The sequence below is a fragment of the Lathyrus oleraceus genome, chromosome 7 (assembly GCF_024323335.1).
Source record: "Lathyrus oleraceus cultivar Zhongwan6 chromosome 7, CAAS_Psat_ZW6_1.0, whole genome shotgun sequence".
Classification (NCBI taxonomy): domain Eukaryota; kingdom Viridiplantae; phylum Streptophyta; class Magnoliopsida; order Fabales; family Fabaceae; genus Lathyrus; species Lathyrus oleraceus.
In genome coordinates this window covers 462,168,279-462,186,238 of record NC_066585.1, presented here as the reverse complement: position 1 = coordinate 462,186,238, position 17,960 = coordinate 462,168,279, and the positions used below count along the sequence as shown (strand labels likewise).

Genomic DNA, 17,960 nt, shown 5'->3' with positions numbered 1-17,960 from the left:
TGAGAGAGCTGATAAGTTCTTTAAGACTTATGCTATGCATATCCTTGGATAGCTTCAGAGTAGTAACCATAGGTCTCCACTTCTTGGAAAGACTTATGGTTATCTTCTTGACGTGATCTATTGTAGTATATCCTTTGTCCAGAACCTTGAGTCCTGTAACCAAGGTTTGGAACCTTGAGAACATCACTTCAACAGCTTCATCATCTTCCATTATGAAGGCTTCATACTTCTGGATTAAGGCCAAAGCCTTAGTCTCTTTAACTTGGTTGTTGCCTTCGTGCGTCATTTTCAAGGAGTCAAAAATATCTTTCGTTGTTTCCCTGTTGGTTATCTTCTCATACTCGTTATAGGAAATAGCATTTAACATAATGTTTCTGGCTTTATGGTGATTCTTGAAATCACGCTTCTGATTGTCGCTCATTTTATTTCTTGGAATAGGAATACCAATTGAAGAGATGGGTAGCTCATAACCATTTGTAACCATATCCCAGAGATTAGCATCGTAGCCAGGAAGAAACTCTCAATTTTGTCCTTCTAGTAGTCAAATTTTTCTCCATCAAAAACTGGAGATTTTGCATTGTAGCTATCTCTTTCATTTGTGTTGGCCATGAAGTTTTTCTCACCCTGGGTCTCTCTACACAGTTAAATGTTTGATTCAAAAATCAATAATAGAGTCGAAGCTCTGATACCAATTAAAGGTAGAGAAAAACAAGAAAGGGGGTTTGAATTGTTTTCATAAGAATTAAAAGATTTTGCAACAACACACATACAGAATAAATAATAACAACACAAACGATTTATCCTGGTTCTCTTGAAATTTAAAGCTACTCCAGTCCACCCAACCAGGGTGATTTCCCCTTCAACAAGGACTTAATCCATTAATCTCAATAGATTACAAAGTTCGTATAAGAGTTCAACAACCTCTTAGCCCTCTCAAGTCCACAGACCTAAACAAGTCACTTGAGGAATCAAAAACAATTACAAGAATTACAAAGTGTTCCACTAGATGCTTCTAGATAAGCAGTATAGACACAATTTAAGAACAGTGAAGATAACCATACAATATTGAGTAACAACTCTTGTATGGAAACTTTTTCTTACAACAATAATGGTGAAGTAATAATATTGTATGCAGTGAGTTGTTCTATGTAGAAGTGGTGAGAAAGTTGTATGACAATGTTGTTTAATCAAAGTTGTCTAAGAGGCCCTTATATAGCACTTGAGATAATATTGTTGGGGGGAAATCAATAAAGATTTCGTTCCAGCTGTAAGAGATAAATATAGTAAATTTCTTGTCTTTTCCATAGCAAACTCTGAGCATAATCAAATGTTTCCTTAAACGCATTGTACTACAATTTGAATGCTTCCAGCTTAAGTTTCTGATCAAGTGAGATCTGATGGCGTGTTTCTGAGCATGTGCCTAAGTGAGGTGAGCACGATCAGAGTCTTTAGATATCTCTTGCAGAGTCTTCAGATAGGGTTCTTAGAATCGGATCATCAGAGCTTGAACTTCGGAGTCAGATTCTTCACGTGATTGCTCCTCATATGCATTGTATTCAGAGTCAGATATGATTTCTCTGTGTTGGGTCGGTGCTTCTGGACTAATTCAGATGCCAGATATTCGTTTCTCAATAATAAGAAGGTGACTTATCAAAGTCATTTTAACTTAGAATCTTGCACACTTAAGAAAACTGTTAGGATACAAAATTGTTTCATTCTTTATTATCATTAAAACCTATAGATATATTGTAGAATCAAAATCTTGCTCTAAAAAAACCAACACTGACTGACAACTCAACCAAAAAATCTTCATCCTATTTAGAACATGTTGGCACACTTTTTTCAGACTCTCCAATTTCAAAATCCAAAAGAAATTCTTTTAAAAGTGTTTGCATCAGGAAAATATTGCTTTCACCACCTGTACCACCATCACCACATTTATCAAAAATGACACACATTAAAGAGATGTCGGTTTTTATGCACAAATATATTTACCAAATTGTAGATGTCAAGGATAACATTAATTGTGGTTATCGTGTGTTAGCTCATATTTTCGACGCCCATTAAGAATTACCAAAAAAGGAAATCATATGTATAGTTGTTTTTCGACCAGAAGGTGATATTCGACCAGCTGGGGGTGATTCGACTGGACAAGGGTAATAAGGATCAGCATACAGTTGAGACTCCAGAAAGATCTCTTAAAAATGGTTGAAAACAATTTTCGATCAAAGATTCAAAATTCAAATAAGGGAGGGAACTTCGCCCTTATCGGAAACCGTTAAGAGTATACGTGGAGCATAGTGGATAGTTTCATACATGCAAGACGCCATGTGTCTCGACGTGATTGAAGAACCATCAGAAACGGTTATCTCGATCCAGTATAAATATAGGGTCTTAGTGTTAGAAAAAGTGTGTGTCAAAGTATGTACAAAAACCTATAAATTTACCAAGTACTCATGTGAAGAAGAATCGTAAATCACATAATGTACGTTTGTTTACACCATTGTTAGTTACTTCAAAGCAATACAAATTTATCTTTACTTTTTTTTCCAGAAATACACTTCTTTACTTATTCATTCCAAACACTCTTCTTTTACTTCGTCATTTACAGTCTTAAGATTTTCTTGCTTTCAACATTTACTTTTGTCAGTTGTTTATTGTAACAAGTCCTTTACAATTTCTATCATTCATATCATCCTTTTTATTAGTTTTCAGACTCTAATTTTACGCTTACTATTGGAGTGTTCGTTATTACTAAAACTCATTTTTAAAACAATTACCACATGTCCTAGGATCAATATGATCGATCCTACAAGTAACCAAATTTAGAAATTTGGAAGATCAACGGTTGTTTATCGATTTTCAAGGTAAACAAATTGGCACGCCTAGTGGGACCAGTGCTAACGTTATGAATTGTATGTAGTTCTAGTTGTTAACTTTTTTTTGGGAAAAGATTCGTTGTATGTTATTAAGAAGTGGTAAAGTAGCCATAAACAATGAACAACAAACAGGGAGAGAATCCCATACAAGGATGGCAAATGTGAATGCGCCAGATACCCAAAACTCTCAAAATCCATCAACCAGTAACATAACACCCCCTTCTTCTTCGATAGGGGCAAACACTGCCATAGTGCATGTGTCCGAAGTAGTTCCGTCTATGGTGAGTTCGATACCTACGCATTCGATCTCCCATACTGAACCAATTTTAACCTACATTAGGCATAGGGGACCTCCTCATACTCCCCCACCAATTAGAGATATTCCAAATAGGCCGTTGGTACCCCCTGGTTTCACAATACCATTTGGTAGTCGAGAAGAGCCGTATGGAATCCCAACTTTAGTAATGGCCAATTTACACAACGTTGGTTCTACTTTTTCAGAACCAGTGGTTAACATAAATTCTCTAGTACAAGGGTCTGGAGTTAACATGGGCCGAACTAACCAATCTTCAGGTTTGAGACACTCAACACAACTACCTACTCTTACCAATAACTCCACGGCAGCATGGAGGTAACCGATGGATGAAAGTAACCATGAAATGGTTCAGATGTTGACCCAGACTTTGACCACCGTATTCAATCCTCTTATTCAAAATACGACTCAGACGAATCAACAGATGACAACATAGGTGGCGCGAATGTCTGAATTCCTTGGTGTACCGCGGCACCAACGACACCCTCCTAGAGATTGGATAAGAGAAAATCAAGAGGCCACTTTTGAAGAAGACCTCACTATTAACCAGATCCCAGAAAACCAAGGGGGGGTAGAAATACCCCCTAGGATCAAACCACAAATACCCAGGGAACCAAGGGTATTAATGGTGAATAGAAACCAAAATGCTGATGATATCATACGGCAAGTTCGACATGACGATGTGGCAGCAGATAATAATCTAGCAGCTATAGTCGAAAGAATTATGGTTCGAAATGGGGTAAATTTCGGCCTTAGAAGGCCAAATTATATGTCACCTTTGTCAGAGTATATCTTGCAGGCAGAAGCACCCTCTAGAACCAAAATACCTAAATTCACTAAGTTTTCTAGGGATACCACTGAATCCATTCTCGTGCATGTGGCTAGATATTCAATTGAGGCAGGAGATATGTCAAACAATGAGAGCCTTAGGATAAAAAAAAACTCCAAGTTCTCTCACAAAGAATGCTTTCACATGGTTCACCACCTTGCCCCAAAGTTCGATCCACACTTGGAACCAACTGGAAAGAATGTCCCATGGGCAGTTTTACATGTGGCAAACGAAAATAAGTTTGAAGGAATTAGCTCGTATCAAGCGTAATTTCACTAAGCCAGTAGATGACTATCTAAATAGGTTTCGATTGCTCAAAGCTAGGTGTTTTACACAAATACCAGAGCATGAATTGGTCGAAATGGTCGTTGGGGGCCTCGATTATTCGATTAGGAAGAAATTAGATACTCAATACTTGAGGGATATGGCCCAATTGGCTGATAGGGTTCGACAGTTGGAACGTTTGAAGGAAGAAAAGGCCAGGGCAAATAAAGGTAAAAGGGTAGCCTATGTCGATTTCAAAAATGATGATGAAGGTTCCTGCCATGGACTTTCAGACTTCAACGATAATGAGATCGACCTTGCTGAATCGACGCAAGGGCCATTAAATGCGTGCAAAGTTTTAGCACCTTCGAATGGTAAAAATCTCGTCGAACCAGAAAAGAGTGACAAATTTCCTAAGAAAACTTATACGTTCGACGTTACAAAATGTGACGAAATTTTTGACTTGTTAGTCAAGGATGGTCAAATGATAGTACCTCCTTTAGAGCAAAGAGAGAAAAGAGGGTTTTGTAAATACCATGGTTTTTTAGGTCATAAAACGCCTCAATGTTTTCTTTTCAGGGATCTTGTGCAAAATGCCATCCAGGAAGGAAGGCTTAAGTTCGAAGACAAAACACGAAGCCAGATGAAGATCGACTTTGATCCTCTACAAGTAGTTAAGGCCCATTATACTGAATCTGAAGAAGTGAACCTTATTGAAGTCGCTGAAGATTTCAACATGACTGAAGTCACTGAGGACTTCGTTAATGGACCTGTTATGGCGAAGGTCCATGAATACTTCGAGCAAAAGCCTCTTGATGATTTCGCTTAAAAGGTTGCAGGAGATATCACCAACAAAAATGATGATGCCTCCAACGCTGAGGATGCTGAAAGTTCAAAGCTAATGATGATCACCAAAGAAACCGTTGATGGTTTCGTCCAGATGGACAAGGCTACTGAGGGCCTTCAAATACAATTCCAAAGGTTAGATATCACTGAAGATATCCACATGAAGGTCAATATGGTCAAGGTATCTCAAGATACCTCTATGGAGGTCGACGATGAATGTCAACAGGAGGAGTATAACAAAATCGCCTTCCCTCAAGAGGAAGAAACATTGTCTGACTTCCTCCGAAGGTGTCAGAAAAATAAGTCGGAAGTCATGTTGTGCCCTCGGTGTAATGTTGTATTCGACAAGAAAGCATCTCAAAATCTTGAAGGGGTTAGGAGAGTAAATCACCAAGATGGTTGCAAAGCCGTCCAAAATCATCAGGTGGGTTAGCCAAGAAGGGCTTTCGACCCTAGGAGATATCCTGATCCAAGACGGCCCATGGTGAGACTTGGTGAAGCCAAGCAAGCAGGGCCAAATATTAAACCCATTTCCTTCAAGCCTAGTGTCGAAGGTTCAAATGGGAAGTGGGTCAAGCCAACTGATGGCAGGAAACGCGGTCATGGAAAATGGCAGAACTTCGAGGTCGAGAGAGTTTCGTCACCGGCTTACTGCAAGGAGTTACAGGCTAACAAAAGGACCTCACATGTGTCTGAGAACTACAAGGGAAAGAACCCTATGACCAGACCTCAATGGAGGAGAGAATAAAGAAGGAGAAAAGCCCAGAGAGAAGCTGGTGAGAGAGACCAAGCTGAGTCAAGTACCAATGTGACTACGAAGAAAAGGGAAGACTCGAGCTTCATCAAAAGAAAGCTCAATAATCCAGTTAAAATGGCCGGTGAAAGACACAATCAAGTGGCCGCTGAAGATGAAATGCTAACTGACAAATTTGACTCAGGGTCGGAAGCCTCCCTAGATATCCTAATCAGGGTGGTATCCGTGATACCAAGGGAATTCGATCGGATTACTGAAGTCGAAGACACCGACAATATCACAGAGAGAGAAATGGTTGCTCATAAGCCAGTGTGTTACTATGTGATGAATAACGGATGTGTTGAAGAGCAAAATTCCTTCTTCGAGAGGCCCAGTGAATCCATGAGGATCCACCTTAAACCCCTCTTCATCTTTGGAAAAGTCGAAGACGTCCCCATTAATAAAATATTGGTGGATTATGGAGCGACTGTGAATTTAATGCCTCACCGCATGCTGAGGAAAATTGGCAAGTATGATACTGATGCCAAACCTCATAATATGGTGCTAACCAACTATGAAGGTAAAGTGGGTTCCACTATGGGAGTCATCCAATTCGAATTAATAGTAGGGATAGTTACAAGATCCATAATGTTTATGATTGTAGAAACAAAGGCTAACTATAATTTGTTGCTTGGAAGGGAGTGGATACATGGGGTCGGAGTTGTCCCATCTTCAATGCACTAGAGGATAATAATTTGGCTCCCATATGGCATTGTCGAAAACATAAAGGGGGATCAGGGGTACTTCAAAACCCCTATCAATCATGTCGACAAGCACCAATTTGACAAGCATTTGGCCACCATAGCTCCCTATGATTCAGATGAGTTTGCATTCACCCCTGATGACAACGCATATTGTTCCTTGTCACTGCACCCTCACTATGGTTTTTGTTGGGACAGAGAAATAGTAGGCGAAGACGACTTCACATATTTGGGAGTGTCTGGAATCGAGCCCACGGGATGGGGAAGTGAATTCAGTAATGATGACTAAGTTTACAGTGCTAAAAAGGATTTCGGCTTACATAGCCGAAAGAAAGCAACAATTGGCCTTAGAGGCCGAAGTCAAAAGCATGGCTGTTGAAGCCAGTGAAGTTTCTCAATCTATAGGTCCTGGGAAGGACTTTGACCCAATTCCACCTGACAATGATCAGAACAAAGAGCAAGATCAGAGGCTCGATGCGATCTATAACGATGAGCCTTTGGGTTTTGAGAAGGATCCACTAGCAACAAACACTAAAATGCTGGCTCAGGATCCCCTCGAAGAAGTAGACTTGGGAGAGGGAGTGATAAAAAGGCCAACTTACATTAGAGTTAATATTCATCCTCAACTAAAAGTCAAAGTGGTTTAGTTGCTGAGAGAGTTTAAGGACTGTTTCGCATGGGACTATGATGAAATGCCTGGTTTAAGCAGAGAGATGGTCGAATTGAAATTGCTGATCAAGCCTGGAAAGAAGCATGTGAAGCAGAACCCAAGAAGATTTTCCCCAGCAATACTTTCGAAGATTAAATAAGAAGTCGAAAGGCTCCTTCGCTGCAATTTCATTTGCATGGCCAGGTATGTCGAATGGTTAGCTAATATTGTGCCAGTTGTAAAAAAGAATGGTACTTTAAGGGTTTGCATAGATTTTAGAGATTTAAATACTACAACCCCAAAAGATGAATATTCAATGCCAGTGGCAGAAATGCTAGTCGATTCCGCTACAGACTGTGAATATTTAAGCATGCTTGACGGGTATTCTGGGTATAATCAAATATTTATTGCTGAAGAGGATGTCTCGAAAATAGCATTTCGATGCCCTGGAGCCTTAGGCACCTACGAATGGGTGGTGATGCCTTTTGGTTTGAAAAATGTTGGGGCAACCTACCAAAGAGCGATGAATTCGACCTTCCATGATTTTATCGAGACTTTTATGCAAATCTATATAGATGATATTGTCATTAAGTCTGTTTCAGGGAAGAGTCACATAGACCATCTTCGAATATCTTTTGAGAGGATGAGAAAGCATGGCCTAAAAATGAATCCTTTAAAATGCGCTTTTTGTGTGCAGGCTGGGGATTTCTTAGGATTTGTAGTCCATAAAAAGGGGATCAAAATAAACCAGAATAAGACCAAGACCATCAAGGAAGCGAAAGTGCCATCAACAAAAAAAGGTTTGTAGTCACTACTAGGCAAGATCAATTTCCTAAGAAGATTCATCCCAAACCTTAGTGGGAAGACACAAGCTTTTTCACCATTGCTTCGACTCAATAAGGAAGGGTTTGAATGGGGGCAGGCTCAACAAGAAGCATTTGATAAGATTAAAGCATACTTGAGTCATCCACCAATCTTGACACCACCTTGTAGAAACAAAAGTATGAGACTGTATATATCTGCATCTGACAAGACTTTAGGGAGCATGTTGGCTCAAGAGGATGATAATGGTGTCGAAAGAGCCATCTACTACCTCAATAGAGTCTTAAATGATGCAGAAACTAGGTATAACATAGTTGAAAAATTATGTTTATGCTTGTATTTCTCTTGTACAAAATAGAAGCATTATATAAAACCTGTTGATGTTTATGTTTCATCTCATTTCAACATTATTAAACATATGTTATCCAAACCAATTTTGCATAGTTGAATTGGGAAATGGGCGTTAGCATTAACTGAACTTTCTTTAACATACATGCCATTAAGAGTTGTTAAAGGACAAGTGGTAGCAGATTTTATAGTTGACCACTCCATAGATGCAAATACACTTAACTATCTCGAATTGGAACCTTGGAAGTTGTACTTTGATGGGTCTAGTCACAATGATGGTACAAGCATAGGGTTTGTAATTATTTCTCCTAGTAAAATTCCAACAAGATTCAAGTACAAAGTAAATGGTATCTGCTCAAACAATGAGGCTGAATATGAAGCCCTCATAGCAGGACTTGAAATATTGTTGGAATTGGGGGCAACTCGAGTCAAAATAATGGGTGACTCAGAGTTACTCATAAAGCAGATCACAAAGGAATATAGATGTATTAAGGAGAATTTAATTATGTACTTCATAATAGCCAGTCGACTGCTAAAAGGATTTGAAATGGCTACTATTCGACACATACCTTGACTAGAAAATCAAGTGGCTAACGATTTAGCTCAGATTGCATCCGGATATAAAACTTCAAAAGAAAATTTGCAAAAAGTCATCGAAGTCAGAGGAAAGGTCGTGGCAACCAGATTAATACCTCTAGACTTAGAAAAGACAAAGTTGGGATATGTTGACGAAGGGAACTTCGAAATATTGGCAATAGATAATTTGACAAATGAAGATTGGAGGAAACCAATAGTGGTGTATATGCAGAATCCAACGGCGTCTACTGATCGAAAAAATTTAGGTATCGAGCATTGAGTTATGTTCTTTTGGGTATAGAGTTGTTTAAAAATTCTCCTGAGGGAATTCTACTTAAGTGCCTCAGCGAGTCAGAGGCGTACTTATCCCTTTCGACTATCCATAGTGGAGCGTGTGGGGAACACCAAGTTGGTCATAAGATGAAATGGATTTTATTTCGCCAAGGGATGTATTGGCCTACTAAGTTGAAATATTGAATTGAATTCGCAAAGGGATGCCAAGAATGTCATATACATGCAGGCATACAACACATTCCTGCAAGTGAATTACATTCTATCATCAAGCCTTGGCTATTTAGAGGTTAGGCTTTAGATTTGATTGGGGAAATTCGACCTCCATCATCTAAAAGTCAAAGACATTTATTGGTGGGAGTTGATTATTTTACGAAGTGGATTGAAGCTATACCCTTACCAAATGTGAATCAAGAGGATGTGATCGAGTTTATCCAGAAGCACATTATTTATAGATTTGGAATCCCAGAGACGGTTACAACGGATCAAGGGTCAGTATTCACTGGTCGGAAAATGCAAGAATTTGCCAAAGAAATGGGTTTCAAACTGTTAACTTCGACGCCTTATTATGTTCAGGCCAATGGACAAATCGAAGCTGCCAATAAAGTGATCATTGGTTTGATTAAGAAGCATGTAGGGAAGAAGCCTGGGAATTGGCATAAAACTCTAGACCAAATTTTATGGGCATGTCGTACCTCTCCCAAAGAGGCCACTAAGTCAACCCCTTTTCGGTTAACCTTTGGCCACGATGTTGTTGATAACATGAAATAATATCACATTTTTGGACTCGATTTAATTAAATTATATTATTATTCACTTCAATTTATTTCATTTTATTCGATATTACTTGGTATTTTTCCTCTTATTTATCTCAGGTAGCTTATTTGAAGCACAAGTGAAAAAGGAAGAAAAGGAGGTGCAAAAAGAAATGAAGAGAAGCAAATTTCACCAAACCAAAGCCCAGCCCAAAAGTACTAGCGCTGAGCCTGTGACGAGCGCCACACATGGTGTGACGAGCGTCACGCCCTGCTGCCTTGTGTTACGAGCGTAACACATGGTGTGACGGACATCACACCATTCTCCTATATTTTTGGCTTCAGAAGCGCAACAGAGGCACGTTGAAGCCTATTTCTACGCTTGACCTGGGAAACGTGAAGACCACTTTTACGGAAGTATTTTGGAAACCGTTACAAATTGGGACAATATAAATAGAGCCAAGGAGCAAACCCTGCAGCTCTCTCTTCTTCGTGCTTTTTCTCTTCCAGCCGTGCAAGCATACTTTACAGCATTATTTTTTACAGTTTTTACTTTTCTTTGCAATTTCTATTTTCTTTTTCAGTCAATCTTTCAGCACTTAATTAATTTATCACACAATAGTTTCTACACCGGAAACTATTGTGTATCTTTTACCGGATCTAACCTTACGTTAGACCCTAGGTTTTTTTTCCTTCACTTTTATTTTCCTGTCCGATTGAAGAATTCAAGAACAAATCCAACCGGTCTGTGGTGGAGTGTTCAAGACTGCTATTAATTACTCAGGTTCTTTAATTATTGTTTGAATTTATATATGCCCTGCTTTATTGTTTATTTGCATTATTTGCTTGAGATGTTTCTATTTAAGCATGATGATTGTTTAGATCTGTTTAGCATGTCTGGCTAATTTATTTAGGTATCAGTATGTAAAGTAAGCGGAATGAAGGAATCAAAACTAAGTTGATTTAATTACACTTAAAAATAAAATCACTCTTTTTATGGTCTCAATTTACAGGTTTAATACCAAGGTTTTTATACGAAAGTAAAAGACTAAAGAAGTTAAAATCAATAGAACGAGAGTTTGAGTTTTTAACTGGACAGTGTAAATTGGACATTAATTCTAGATCAGGGCGAAAGCAATTTTTAGAGTTAATTAAATTCTAATCTTTTTCAAAAAGTATTTTTAGAAGTTAAATGTGAGGACGAGAGTTAAGCATTTGAATTTAATTATATAATCTAAGTCAACAGAGCGAGAGTTTGAGACGAGGGTGTTTAAGCGATTAGTATTTTCTTAAAAAGAGTTTCTATGGATTCTATTGTTTTCAAAAAGTGATTTTGGACTTAACTAATAAGTGACAGCTACGTTAATATAAAGTCATAGTCTATTCAACAGAGCGAGAGTTTGAGAAAAGATTTTTAATCAATAGTATCTACTGAAAAGATTTATTTTAAAACCAAGAAACCAACGAAGATTTGATTCCCTAATTACGACGAACTACATACCGATATCCGCTTAATTGATATTTAATTTAGATCTAGTTTTAGTTTTACATTTCCCTCGAACAATCAAAATATCATCCGCCTTAGCTTTACGAAGTAACCTTAGAAAACGGTATATCGATTCATAAGTCCCTATGGGATCGATATCTTTTAAAACTACGCGATAGAACTGTGCACTTGCAGTTAGTACCCCAATTCGACTCATAAAGTCGCGATCAAGTTTTTGGCGCCGTTGCCGGGGACTTTTGTTTAGTCGATATCGTAACTCTTCTGTTACGCTGTAGAGACTAAGGCATTTTTTATTTTCTTTCTTTCGTTGATTTGTATGCCACACACTCGCTCACTAGGCGAGCCGTTTTACTTACGAATCAACGATATCGAACTATATCTCCGAGTCTTACGACAAATTCGGGAATATCGTGCTGCAAACAATCTCCCTCCTATCGAAGTGCCCGACCTCAAAAATCTTTTTCATTCACCAATACCCGAGATGGCAGAACCAGCTCGTGCTCTTCGAGATTACGCCGCTTCATCGCAAGATGAGCCGCATTCGAGTATTGCTCCACCCGCAATCGAATTCTCTGTTGCAGGCAGTGCAACAAAATCAATTCTCTGGAAATCCTACCGAGGATCCAAACCTTCATTTATCCGTATTTGTCCAATACGTTGATACTGTTAAAGCTAATGGTGTCACTTCAGAGGCAATTCGACTTCGCCTTTTTCCTTTCTCGTTAAGAGATAAAGCTAGAAGATGGCTTCAGTCTCTTCCTTCCAACTCAGTTACCACATGGAACGAGTTGAAGAAAGTCTTCCTTGCCCGATATTTTCCTCCAAGCAAAACAGCTATGTTGAGAGCCCAGATAAATGGATTTAAACAGAAAGATAACAAGTCTCTTTTTGAAGCATGGGAAAGATACAAAGACATGATGAGACTTTGTCCACACCATGGTTTAGAGGACTGGTTAGTAATTCATACCTTCTATAATGGTCTCTTGTACAACACAAGGTTAACAATAGACGCCGCAGCAGGTGGTGCACTTATGGATAAACCTTATGCCGATGCTTATCAACTTATCGAAAGCATGGCTCAAAATCATTATCAATGGGGAAGCGACCAAGCAATGGTAGAGAAACCTCAAACGAAAAGTGGCATGTACGAGATAAGTAGCCTTGATCATGTTAATGCAAAAGTGGAAGCCCTGGCCCAGAAAATTGAAAGTTTGAATGTATCACCTCCAACCACCGTGGTTGCCGCAACTCAAAATTGCGAAGTCTGTGGAATCCAAGGTCACACTCCTGCTGATTGTCAACTCCTAACCGGAATCCAAGCAGAACAAGTGAATTATGCTCAAGGAAATCCCTACTCACATACCTATAACTCAAACTGGAAGAATCATCCTAATTTTTCATATAAGAGTAATAATGCTTTATACGCACCAGGACAAGCCCCAGCTATACCTCCTGGATATCAAAAGCCGACCCCATCTACACCTAACAATAATGTTCCTAGGAAATCCAACTTGGAAATAATGATGGAGAACTTCATAGCTTCTCAACAGCAAACCAAGAAAGATTTCTTAAACCAGAATATACACACTAGTGAACAAATCAAACAATTAGCAAGTAAAGTAAATGCCTTAGCTACCCATAACAAAATGCTGGAAACATAAATATCACAAGTAGCTCAACAACAAGCGCCTACTGCTGCCCCAACTGGTGCATTTCCTGGACAGCCCCAACCTAACCCGAAAAGCCACGCTCATGCAATCATACTAAGAAGTGGAACGGAAGTAGAAGGACCAGTAGATCCAAGAAATGAAAACCAAAACTCTAAGAAGTCAATTGAGGAAGAAAGTACACCAAAGGAAAAGGAAAAGAGTAATAAGGAAACCGTAGAAAACAAAGAACCTTATGTACCTCCACCACCTTATAAACCACCTATCCCTTACCCTCAAAGGCTTATTAAAACCAAAGATGCGGGCCAATTTAAAAAATTTGTTGACCTACTGAAACAGTTAAACGTCACAATTCCATTTACAGAAGCTATTACGCAGATGCCCTCATATGCTAAGTTCTTAAAAGAAATTCTTTCTAATAAAAGGAAACTTGAAGATAGCGAAATTGTTACACTCACTGCTGAATGTAGCGCTATAATCCAGAATATGCCTCCTAAACTTAAAGATCCAGGTAGTTTCTCTATACCCTGTCACATAGGAAAATTTGTCATAGACAAAGCTTTATGCGATTTAGGAGCCGGTATTAGTGTTATGCCCTTATCCATATGCAAGAAACTTGAAATGGGAGAATTAAGACCAACTAAAATGTTTGTGCAACTAGCAGATCGTTCTGTTAGATATCCTGTAGGAATTCTTGAAAACGTTCCCGTGCGCATAGGTCAATTCTACATCCCAACCGATTTTATAATTGTGGACATTAGAGAAGATGAAGTTACACCCATTATATTGGGAAGACCATTCTTAGCAACTGTCGGTGCGATCATAGACGTAAAACGAGGACGACTCACTTTCGAAGTAGGAGAAGAGAAAATTGAGTTCATTCTTTCCCAATTTTTGAAAGCACCTGCAATAGAAGATACATTTTACTTCATGGATATCATCGATGAATGCATAAAAGAAACAGAACTTGTAGAAGACAAATCGTCTGACTATCTTGTAGAAGACAAACTAAACCAATGTTTAGCAATAACACCGGATTCTACGCAGTACCTTAAGAAACCAACCCTAGACCTGAAAACACTTCCCAAAAATCTGAGATATGAATTCCTAGACTTAGAACTTGAACGACCAGTGATAGTCAATGCAGACCTAGAAAAACTCGAAACCGAAAAACTCCTGCATATCTTAAGAAAATATCCAACCGCACTAGGATACAACATCACCGACCTTAAAGGAATAAGTCCTTCAATTTGTATGCACCGCATCATGCTAGAAGAAGACTGTAAAACTTCTAGGGAACATCAGAGGAGACTGAACCCGATCCTGAGTGAGGTAGTGAAGAAGGAAGTAACCAAGTTATTAGAGGCAGGTATCATATATCCTATATCTGATAGCAAATGGGTTAGTCCTGTACACATGGTACCGAAGAAAGGAGGTATAACAGTTATTGAAAATGAAAAAGGGGAAACTATAACCAAACGAATCGAATCGGGATGGAGAATGTGCATTGACTATAGGAAACTAAACAAAGCAACCCGAAAAGATCATTTCCCTTTACCATTCATTGACCAGATGTTAGAACGATTAGTAAAACATTCTCACTTCTGCTATCTAGACGGTTACTCAGGTTTCTTTCAAATACCAATTCATCCTGATGACCAAGAAAAGACAACATTCACGTGTCCTTTTGGCACTTTCGCTTATAGACGAATGTCGTTTGGCTTGTGCAATGCTCCCGCAACCTTCCAAAGGTGCATGATGGCAATATTCGCCGATTTTCTCGAAAATATCATGGAAGTATTTATGGATGACTTTTCCGTATGCGAGCAAAGCTTTGAAGAATGTCTTGAAAACCTAGAAAGAGTTCTAGAACGATGTGTAAAAGTAAACCTAGTACTTAATTGGGAAAAATGTCACTTTATGGTACAAGAAGGAATTGTTTTAGGACATATCATCTCAAATAGAGGAATTGAAGTAGACAAAGCCAAAATAGAGGTAATCGAAAACCTTCAACCTCCGAAAACTGTGAGAGAAGTACGAAGCTTCTTAGGACATGTCGGTTTTTACCGACGATTCATTAAAGACTTCTCTAAAATAACTAAACCTTTGACCGGACTATTGATGAAAGATGTTGAATTCATCTTCGACAACAAATGTTTAGAAGCATTCCAAACGCTTAAACAAGCATTGATCTCCGCGCCCATAATGCAAACACCAGATTGGAACGAACCATTCGAAATAATGTGTGATGTCAGTGATTACGCCGTGGGCGCTGTTTTAGGACAACGAAAGGATAAAAAGCTTCACGTCATATATTACACAAGTAGAACTCTAGATGAAGCACAAATGAATTACGCCACAACCGAGAAAGAACTATTAGCAATAGTGTTTGCACTAGATAAATTTTGTTCTTACTTGGTTGGAGCCAAAATAATCATTTACACCGACCACGCTGCTATCAAGTACCTCTTAACAAAAAAAGATGCTAAACCTAGACTCCTAAGATGGATCTTGTTGCTACAAGAGTTCGATTTGGAAATCAAAGATAAAAAAGGAACTGAAAACGTAGTAGCAGATCACCTCTCTAGACTTGAAAACCTGGAACCGGAAACAACATCGATCAACGATGATTTCTCGTACGATAAACTTATAGTTACTTTGGAAGAAAATAAAGCTGATAAACAGGTAGAAACCACCTTAGCTATATGTGTTACACCATGGTACGCTGATCTCGTAAATTATTTAGCTGCCGGAATAGCTCCACCTACTTTATCCTACCAGCAGAAGAAACAATTCTTCTATGACATAAAACACTATTACTAGGATGACCCTTTACTTTTCAAAAGAGGCCCCGACGGTATTTTCCGTCGGTGTATACCTGAAGAAGAGATAGAAAATATAATCCAACACTGTCACTCCGCTCCTTATGGTGGACATGCAAGTACATCCAAGACCTGCTCCAAAATCCTACAAGCCGGTTTTTATTGGCCAAATATATAGAAGGATGTGCATGCGGCTATCAAGAAATGTGATAGATGTCAACGCACAGGAAACATATCTAGACGTGACGAAATGCCACAAAAGGGCATTTTGGAAGTAGAGATTTTCGACGTGTGGGGAATAGACTTCATGGGACCTTTTCCATCTTCTTTCGGTAACAAGTACATACTCGTAGCAGTTGACTACGTATCAAAATGGATTGAAGCTATAGCTTCTCCAACAAACGACACACGAGTAGTAACTAGACTCTTTAAGAATATAATATTTCCGAGATTTGGTGTCCCAAGAATAGTAGTCAGTGATGGTGGATCGCATTTCATATCCAAGGTACTCAAAAAACTACTGTTTAAGTATGGCGTAAGGCATAGAGTAGCGACACCTTACCACCCCCAAACCAGTGGACAAGTGGAAGTGTCTAACAGAGAAATCAAATAAATATTGGAAAAAACAGTCACCACCTCAAGGAAAGACTGGTCATTGAAATTACCAGAAGCTTTATGGGCGTATCGAACTGCTTACAAAACTCCCATAGGGACAACCCCATTTAAGCTTATTTATGGAAAATCATGCCACCTCCCAGTAGAATTGGAACATAAGGCCTACTGGGCTATAAAAAATCTAAATTTAAACTATAAGGCCGCCAGTGAAAAGCGAATCCTTGATATAAACGAATTAGAGGAACTCAGACGAGACGCTTACGAAAATGCCAGAATCTACAAAGAAAGAACAAAACAATGGCATGACAAGCGTATATCAAGGAAAATCTTCAAACAAGGCGATACAGTCCTGTTATTCAACTCTAGGCTAAAGTTATTTCCGGGAAAACTACGATCTAGATGGTCAGGTCCTTTTCAAATTACTAATGTTTTCCCCAGTGGAGCGGTGGAAATTAAAGGAAAATCCACTGAACCGTTTATCGTAAACGGGCAGCGTCTAAAACATTATCATCATACAGAAAACATTCAAGATTCACAAGTCCTGCACTTAGACGTAGTGCCCCCAAATTTTATAGATTATATTTGATAGTTTATTGTCGAGCTTGCGACATTAAACAAAGCGCTTAGTGGGAGACAACCCACAAATATTTATATTTTCATTTCTTACTTAATTATTCTTTTAAATTCTATTTAGTATTCATTCTTAATCTATTTTAATTTTTCTTCTTCTATTCTTTCGGCATTTGGCCAAATCCTGACTAAAACTCTTGTTTTTCCTTTCTCTAGCTAACACTAACCTGATGGGACAAATTGATCGTATGGGTATCAAATTCAGAGGGAAAGCTCAGAAACAAAGGTTTGAGGAACTAGCAGAAAGAGAGATGTTACCTAGTTTGTATGCTGATGATTGGGCAATGACTGCCCTTGGACTAAGAGAGAGTGTCTTGTATTTGCTGAGTCAGATAGGGTGGGAAACCACTCCTATCCGTAGACAATTCGTCACTTATCGGAGACTGACTCTAGAATTCCTTAGTTCTCTGATCTATCTACCCAGCCATGGAAAAGGAATAAGCAGAGGTTTCATTCAGTTCAGAATGTTCAACATGGAGTATCAATTTAACATTCAAGATTTTATCAACCTTTTAGGTTTCCCTGCCTCTTTTGATACATTCACAGTGAGCCAAGAAGAACTTTTTGAATACAGAGAACTTGAACACTTTTGGGGAAGCTTGACTGGAAACGACGATCCCGAGGAACATGAGTTTCTTTCTGGAAACATACAT

At 38.7% G+C, this 17,960-nt stretch overlaps 1 non-coding gene across 1 annotated transcript; it reads right to left on the bottom strand.

Moving 5' to 3' along the window:
- Positions 1–12,409: 12,409 nt before the first annotated feature.
- LOC127108547 (small nucleolar RNA R71) lies at positions 12,410–12,516 on the bottom strand. The gene has a single exon (XR_007796078.1). It is a non-coding gene; the product is annotated as a small nucleolar RNA R71 (small nucleolar RNA).
- Positions 12,517–17,960: the final 5,444 nt, after the last annotated feature.